General features: G+C 43.1%; 1 protein-coding gene across 5 annotated transcripts in view; it reads right to left on the bottom strand.

Annotated features, from left to right (window-relative positions):
* Positions 1–8,944, bottom strand: part of RABGAP1L (RAB GTPase activating protein 1 like) — a gene marked incomplete at its 5' end in the record, with an annotated part of 227,171 nt that overhangs the window by 16,820 nt on the left and 201,407 nt on the right. The window lies entirely within an intron of this gene.

The following is an 8,944-nucleotide window of genomic DNA, read 5'->3' as shown; positions in this document are numbered from 1 at the left end:
ACACTGATACACGGAGAAAAAAAAATATTTAAAAGCCCATTTCCATATTCCTAATATATACCTAATTTAATTCCCTGAAACAGCTGGTGAATTCGACAAGGGAATTCTCTGTAAGCCCTTGCCTAAGTAAGTGCATAGTGCTAGCGATGCTTCAGTCTTCATGGGCTGCTCCTGAACAGAGTGTGCACATAAATTCTCTGCAAAAGCTTCTGCAATATTGATTTCTTCTTTCTTTAGCATCACAAGGTGTATTGGCTAGAACTGATAGCTATCAAATTTAGGAGACTCTTATGGTTTATAAACATGGCTCATCTGTTTATCTCAGTATGTTATCTCCTTGACTCGTTTTATTTTATTGTGTTCAAGCATAAAATCATGTCACAACTAGCTGTATGTACAGAAGCAGCATCTTAATAAAACACCCAAGCGGAAGAACTGAACAAGCAAAAACCTCTTTCTGAAAAACAACCAACAAGCTACTGCATTGAAGGAGTCATCGCAGTGAGGTGATACATGGCAGGTAAGAAACAAAAATACTTTGGTTTTAGCTGCCCCCCTGTTCAGACAGGGCTGGACAGATCTGCCCCACCTGCTCCGGCAGCGTGTGGAGCATCACTCAGCTCCAGGAGACCTTTCCCTCATCCTGCCATTTCTTTAGCTGTTTAGACAGTTCAGCCCAACCTTGCTGGGTTAATAAATCACGTATCTACCACTCCTTCCTCCAAAATGTTTTTTTGTTGTAATGAGGCACTCAGAGGATGTAGTTATCATTATGTTCATTTGACAGCCAAGGAAATGGAAACACAAAGTGATTTCCTGAACATATTGCAGACAGCCAGAGGCTGATCCAGACAGAAAAATCCTATTACCCGATTTCTGATTTCCAGCACCACCGCAACACCAGACTGACCAGTGTCTTTCCCAGAGCGCCACTTCTTTTCTCTATCCAGCACTGCATAAACACGCCAAAAATACACTGTCCCATCACACTAAATGCTGTGATCTCTGCACTCTGAATATTTATTCCTCTCTAGTTCTCACCTCAATGTAGAAGGGGAAAAAAAAAAAGTGCCAATTAACCAACCATGCAATGTTTTTCTTTCCCATCCTTTGAAGCAGATGACTTAATTTGCTGTTTCACTGGTGATGGATTTGCTTGATACCTGAAGACTGAGGCAAGGGACGCGCACCCCTCCGCAGACAAGGTTACACCGTGTGTCCCTGCCTGCAGCCCAGCTCCCCCTCCATCCATCCGTCACCCACATCTCGGGCTGCGATCCCCAGGACAAGCCCAGACTCTTCCTGCTGCTGCAAACCAGGACCATCTCTAAGCACATACGACGCCTGGGAACCTGGTTTAAAGGTGATGGGACCAGCCTGTGCTCAGGCTGAGCTCACTCAGTCCTGGCTCAGCCCCCGCATGCAACCAGAAGCACCAACACAAATCACTGCTGTTAATACGTGTGCCACTATTGAGGATACCCGCGTTACGCGTGGGTACTTGATTTTCTTCACATTATGATTTAAAACAATATTAAAAGCAAGTTAATTTCAAAATAACACTTGGTTCTCCGAAGTGTGTCGCATAAGGACTATAAGCTTTAAACAGAGCCTCAGGCAGCAGGTGAGCGACAACAGATTTCAGATCACACGCATCGTCTTAGTTCATGCTCAAAGTTGTATCAATTTGTTCTCATTAATACTTCATATTTAAAAGACAACTAAATCAGGTTCAAGGAAGGATAATATAGCTCTATTTAAACACTTTATTAGGCCAAAATAAATCTTTAATGTAACAAAAACATATGAAGAAACTGACTCAGTGCTCTCCTGGTCCTTGCAGTCACTGCTATGCATAACTGTATCATCCTTTTCTTAAAACGTGTTTGCCAAAAGGCATGAAGGAGTATATTCTGCAACAGCTGTCACTGGCAGTAATGTTCAGAAGTAGATAAGAAATTTGTTTTGCTTTTGGAAGGATGCATGATGGAAAAGAAAGAACCAAACTCACGGTAAACGTTGATACAACAGACTCGTCTCTTGGACAAGACTTTAAAAGGGGCAAGTGGGATGTCATATTTAGATACTATGCAATACAATCTGAACAACTGTATCTCCAAAGAGATATTGGCCACAAGCAGGAAATCTGAAGGGAAGAAGAGCAAATAATAATTTCTTACAAAACTCTATTTGCACTGGGTAGTCTGTGAAGAAGAAAATCTGCAGCATTCATTTGCAGAAAAAAATGTAGGGATTAAAATCAGCTGCTACCTAAAGAAAATTCACAAGCTGTAATACAGCTTGAAGAAATTTCCATTTCTCCTTTTGTCACTGTGCAGTGAAGGGCTCGCTGATAACAAGCTGTTTCACTGCAGGTTTGAAATCAAGTGGAACAGTCCTCATCAGCATTTCACCTAAGTACAGCATCGTATCCAGGACCCGGGCACCCCCGCTCTAAAACACAGCACAAATCCCATTAAACATCACCTAACCCCTGGTTTTGGGGCAACATGATCAAAATGTTTTTGTGAAGCAGCTTCTGGGCCATGATCTGATTCGCTGGGCAAGCCCGCAGCACCGAACCTGCAGTGCTGGGGCTGCATGTGGGTCCGCGGTGCCGTTATTCTGCTCGAGCTGGGCTGTTGCACGCAGCACAATAAAAGCCCTGAATGACAGATGCTCTTTTATCATCTCCACTGGCAGGAAGAGATATCCCTGAGATGCCTTGGAAACCTACACTGTGTTGGAAAGATGGTCTGCTTACTGCGTGCCTGTCTGAATGCCTGCTGCAGAACAGCATCGCTCTCCACCTCCTAGCTGGAAAAAAGAACTTACAGAAATGCTCCTTTTATATTGACAAAGCATCTTGCTCCACAGCAGCACACCTAAGTACCCCTTTCTTGCACGGGAGAGTTTTCTTCCTTCCGCAAGTCGCCTCGTTGCCAGCTCTGTCGGTGTAAGATCTCCTGAAGAGAGTTTTCAGGATAACACCAATTCAATTTGAAAGCTGGCTGGAGGCAAAGGAAACTAGCTTTGCTGTGAATTTTTATTTTTATTTAATTCTTCCACATCAGTCCATTATCCAAATATCTCAATTGCAACTGAGACACCCACAGGTATTTATAAGAAGAAGGGAAAGGCAGGGTGCAAAATTTACAGAGTACCTGCACAAGTTACTGTGATTCAAAATGGCAGCGGGCACAGCCAGTGACTCTGGCTGATTTCCAACACCAGATCCTCTAGTCAGATTTTTTATCTCTATAATGTATTTCCATTCATTGAAACCTGCTGAACCTGGCATAACACATTATTCTTCCATAGCCCTGCTGTTTAAAGATCTGCTTAGTGAGGCTCAGTGAGCAACACAGTTAATATGTTAAAAACGTGTTCAATGAGCCTCATTGTCCAGCAATCCAGCAGCAACACGGGGAAAGAGAAGGAAATGCAGATTCCCTGGACTGTAGCTCTAAACACCGGCATGTACTTGTGCTCTCACCACAGCGCTTGTGTTTGAGAGGCACATGTGTTGACTGCAGGGGAACCTGCATCTAGAAATAAAACGGCTCAAGGAAAGGATGTTCTGCCTTGCAGCAGAGATTCTTCAAAACACCTCTTGTCAGCATTCAAAAATTCATTTTCACTTCGAGATATGGAGGGCTTATTATCCACTTCAACTCTATTTGTTTTAGCAAAAAAGAGACACCCTGAGTGGCTTAAAAGCAGTGCCTGGAAATGGCACTTGCCATTATATTCTTTATATACTTGCAGCTGATGTCTAGCAGCTCACCCAGACAAAAAGCGCTTCCTCTGGCGTACAGATAAGGGCTTTAGCATCGAGACACACACAGTGAAAGGAAACAGCTATATCCACTTTGGCAGCAAGCACCCATTTTGCATTTAAATTGGCTCTGGTCAACAGGAATACTGTGGTTGAGGATACAAATATTTGAAACATTCTAGATGGAAAATATTGGTATACAGGTCATTTTCATTATCTGGCATAACTTAAAGAATGCCTGAACAGTGAGATCTCTGCTACAAAAGACTATATGGGCTAAATGAAACTGTATATATCCTGCAGACACAGACTAGGATCTTAGACAGGGCCCTGCTCACAGTTATTACAAACAACAGCAGTTTTTCCAACACAAAATTTATTCTTTGCTTTATACCTCATAACCTAGCAGTTCCAAGTGATTTTGTGTGTCTTGCATACATACACCTTTCAGTATACAGCATTTGGTGCTAAAGGCTTTGTACGTATCCTCAGTGACTACACAAAATCAGACCCTCCGCTCTCCCCGTTTTAAGGTACATCACTCATTCTGATTTTCACCTGCCCACAACCATTTTAGAGCTTTGGTTGTATTTCCTGGCACATCACAGCAGTAGAGTGTGAACAGGACGACAAGCAAAGTCTTCACCACCATCCCCAGGACAAGAGAACTGGAAATTCAGGAAAAAGCCCCCAGTGATTTTCTTGCATCACTCAGCAAAGGAACACCCTGTTCCCAGCTACAGAAGGTGGCTAAGTGGTGCTAGTGTTCGCTTTCCAACCTTCCTGAGAGGATGCTGAAAGGAACACAGACCTATCTCCCTATTGCACTTATCGAAAATTGCCAACACAAGGCTACCAAATGGTCAGTAACCAGGTTCAAAATATCGTCTTATCATGGCTGTAAAACCTGTCTCATCAAACATATTTAGTCCACACAGCCCACAGCTTTCAGCTGACAACCCCTAAGCTCAATGCATCTTCTGAAAGCTGCCACGAGCCTGGGGAAACCGGCTGCCTGTCCTGAGCCTGCTGAGACACCAAGCCACGACTTGTCCCCTGTCACACTCTGTGCCCAGCGTAAGATGAACAAAATATTCTCCTTCCTGAGCTGGAGCATCGGTGCCAGATCACAACTCTGAGCGGTACACCCCGTGAGCCACGTCCAGCAGTAAAGAACCTCGCAGTGTTCTTGGAATACACATTCTATGTGTTATTGTTTGCAATTCTTTGTTGCAGTATCAAAAACTGTAATGCTGTCACACTCTAAATTGGCAAGTCTGTTTAAAATCATAATCACGCTTCTCTGATGTGTAGTGAGGTCCTTGCTGCTAAAACACCTTTGCTTAATTTTACAAATATTTCAAACCCACAAGTTACTAACAGCAATTACTAAGAGCACTACTCCAGTAGCAGAAAAAAATATACCTTTTCTATACTAAAGCTAAACCATTCAGGGCTTCTGTTATGTCAAATACTTTTATGTGTATTTCAGCAACTAACACAACTTTTAGCACATCTTCTCAAAAGCCTTGTCCTTTTTCTGCTTGTCCAGCTCCATAAACACTACTGCTAAAACCCTAAAATAAAAAACCAATTCTTTAAAACCACACACAAAATGATGAGCCCTTTGAAAATACACATGGGACAGCGTCCAACTCCCAAGGTATCAGAAGCGCTCACTGAAGCATTTTGCTGCAATAACTAATCCTTGCGCTGCTCCGTTATCTCTGTAATCCTTCATCTGCCCAGAAGGTTTCCTCCGTGCCTTTAACGAGGCTGCAGGTTTGGCCACATTTGCGCCTCTCAGCACTGGTGGTACCTGCAGAGGCCTTGGCACGGAGCTGGCGGAGGCCAGGACAGCAGAGGTGAGAGGCACCGGGAGCTGTTGATGCAGCGTGAGCAGCGTCTGAGAGCAGCCCGGGGTGGGAACGCTCGGCAGCACTGCACGGCAGCCCCGAGAGACACAAAGCAGGTGCACCGCTTCACAAACCTGCATGTACGAGGCCGGTTGTTGGTTTTTAAACCTGCCATTTCACTGCCCCAACTCCAGTTCCACACCACTGCCCCAGCGCTACAATCTGAGTTTGCTGCTTCGCCTGTGTGGAGACCTGCGCTCATCCATCATGTCAGTCACCAAGGAACTCGAGACCGACTACTTTATCATCTAGCAGGCAAAATCCCAAGAGCATCTTAAGCACTGAGAAAAGCAAGAAGTTTCATCAGGCAGGAGGAGCTGGGGGTGGAGGATGAAATGTGGCCGTGCTGCCAACTTCAGCTGGAAAGCCAAGCTGCTGCTGAAGAGAGAGCTCTACAGAAGAGAGGGCTCCTACAGAGGGAAGACACACACTTTTTGCACAAAAGGAAGCCAGTTACTATTAGCAGCAACATCTACTTCCCGTTGTTTTTCATCCCCCAGTACCAACAGCCGCAAAGAAGAGGCAAGCCTAATAATCTACCTGAGCTCTCTGTACTGTCCCTCTTGACACAAAAAGGAGACCCTCAGTTTCGGGATACCAGAATTCAGTGTTGTCCGACCTGCTACAGCCGTTCAACCTGAATCTGGACAATCTCTGCTTGCTGCTGCTTCTCTACACACTTCGCTCCTGTGATCGCCAAGGTAAAGGACAAACAAATGCCATGGCGTGTTAACTTGGGATTGCTCAGGTGACTCCACCTTGTAGCAAAACTACAATGTTTGTATATACGCTGAACTTCGTGTTGGCGTAGCTGAGATGCTACCTTGAAATCAAACCATCTGGATTTTTCTTAGCACAAAAACCACGCCTACAGCTTTAAAACAATGTTCTTTTTTTCCGAAGTTCATGTTGACACAGCTAGAAGGAAGCAATAAAGAATAAATGTGCATATTGAATGGTGCATGAAAGCGCAAACTGAACAGGATAAAACCCACTGAAATATGTTTTCCAACTTTGGCAGTGAATTTATGCCAAATTATTCAGAGAACTGGGTTCAAAAAGAATGAAAATTGTTGTAGACAAGGAAGACAATATTTTTAACTACCACATTCACCTACACAAACTTTCTATTCCACCTTCTAGTAATTAAGAAATCAGGCTTCCATTAAGAGATTAACCGCCTTTTCATCTAGTTTTAACACTCCTTTCAAAGTCAATGAACACACTGATCATGCAGACACCGACAGAACACTGAGAAATGTGTGTACTTTCCATTTGCTATGACTACACACAAAGCTTTCGGGTTTGTACACAGCTTTACTAAGGTGTGATGTATCTTATATAATGACAACCTACAATTAGTGAGGTAAGGAGGCTGAAGGTTAGAATTCAGGAGCTTCAAATCTTTCATTTGACCCACTTTCTCATCTCAATATGACAATTATGGTATCTAACAGATTAGAAGTGGCTTATGTATCAATCTTACCTGACCTGCCTCACCTGTGGCGAGAGAAATTAGTTAAATTATTCTTATTTAACCATTTCTGTATTTAAATGTTGAAATATGGCCTTACAAAGTAACTCGTTACCTGCTCTTCTTTAATTGCAAAGGTTCAATGCTGATACCAAACAAGTTCAAGGTCATTACATTTACAGACCTAATGAACCAAAAACGTCCAGAAACTTATTTCAAATTTCTTCTCCCAAACGGGCTTGTAATGACAGAGACAGAAGCAATTTCTCAAGTGCCCAGAAAAACTTATATCAATTTTCCAGGAATTCTTTTTCAGAAGAAAATGAGGAAGCTTCAAAATACTCCAATATCCATGCTTTAATCACAAAGATTCTGTTCTTATTTATAAAAGGGCTGTTTGACACACTGCTTAAATAATTTCCTCTTGATCCAAAGACAATAAAAGGGCAGCAAGAAGAAATGCTTTCAAACATGAAGAGAAAATAATGCAGGTAATTAATTAGGGACAAATGAAACAATAACTAAAACTAAATGCAGAAGAAAAAAGTTTAAGTTCCTTCTTGAGTTTCGTTAGACTGGCGTTGACTCTAGAGCGTATTGAAGGCAAGAGGACTCCTAAGCATTGTTCACATGCATTAATAATTAAAGCTCAAAAATAATTACAATTTAGAGGAGTCAGAACTGTCCAGAAAACAGCTCGGCTCTGTTGCAAACCAGGGTGCAGGTTTTTAAGCAGAGCAGAAGTGCTGACAGAACTAGCGGATGAGATCTCCCGTCACCGATGTTCATTGTCAGTAAATCCTTGAACGCAGTGGAGATTCACTTAGATCAGAAGAAAATTCTGTATTACCAGCATTTAAGAACCACAAGTCAAACCGTCTGGATGACTTTGGTTCATCACCTGAAACTCAGAAACCCACATACACGCTCTGCAGAGCTGATAAGGATCCAGCTGACAACTAAGGCAGGAATGTAACTGGTTCCACACCAGTGGGATTTTATAAACTGTAGGTCCCATTTTATTCTTTATCTACAGCTTTGATTGATAGAAGTAACTTTACAGTTATAACAGTCTTCTCTAGCACTGGATTCACTACCACATGATAGATTTATTCTAAAAAACAAACAAAACCAACCAAGAGGAGTATCCAATAGCCATAATAGCCATTAAGCATGAATTAAAATGCTTAGGAAATGGGTCAAAAAGCCATTGTCAAAGAACATCATTATTCAATGACGTTTTTCATTTTGGGTTAATGACATCCTAAAAGGTGTCTTCTGGGAATCATACAGGATCCAGCCTTACCAAGCATTATATCGGTGGCCTGGAAGTGAAAAACACAGTCCCAGTAATAAAATTTGCAGAAGATGCGTCGGTAGAAAGAGCAGTAAAGAACAAGAAGGACCAGAACATTTCTCGCATGTATTTGAATTCTTGGAAGCAGCTTACTCGACGAAACACCACTGCTCCTGCCCCCGGTGTCCAGGCGTGAAGATGCCAAACAGCGCCAGCCCCACTATCAACCCCAAACCCAATGTCTGGCCAGCTGCCCATTAGACTTCAGCCCCTCATCAGCACACCCTGTGCTCCTGCAGGGCCACCCAGATTCTCACCCCCTTCGCAGTTCACCCATCCGCTCTGAACCTCCTCAGTTTGGCTTCGATGGGAAACTGAGAGCCTGGAAATCGTAATGGCAGAGTCTGCTGGTGCGTGACCACACATTGCGTCTCTGAAACGGCTGATAATTCCCCTGAACGGAGAGCTACACGCAACAA

This window comes from Streptopelia decaocto (genome assembly GCF_964273445.1).
Source record: "Streptopelia decaocto genome assembly, chromosome: 5".
Classification (NCBI taxonomy): domain Eukaryota; kingdom Metazoa; phylum Chordata; class Aves; order Columbiformes; family Columbidae; genus Streptopelia; species Streptopelia decaocto.
This window is presented reverse-complemented; position numbering and strand designations above follow the sequence as displayed.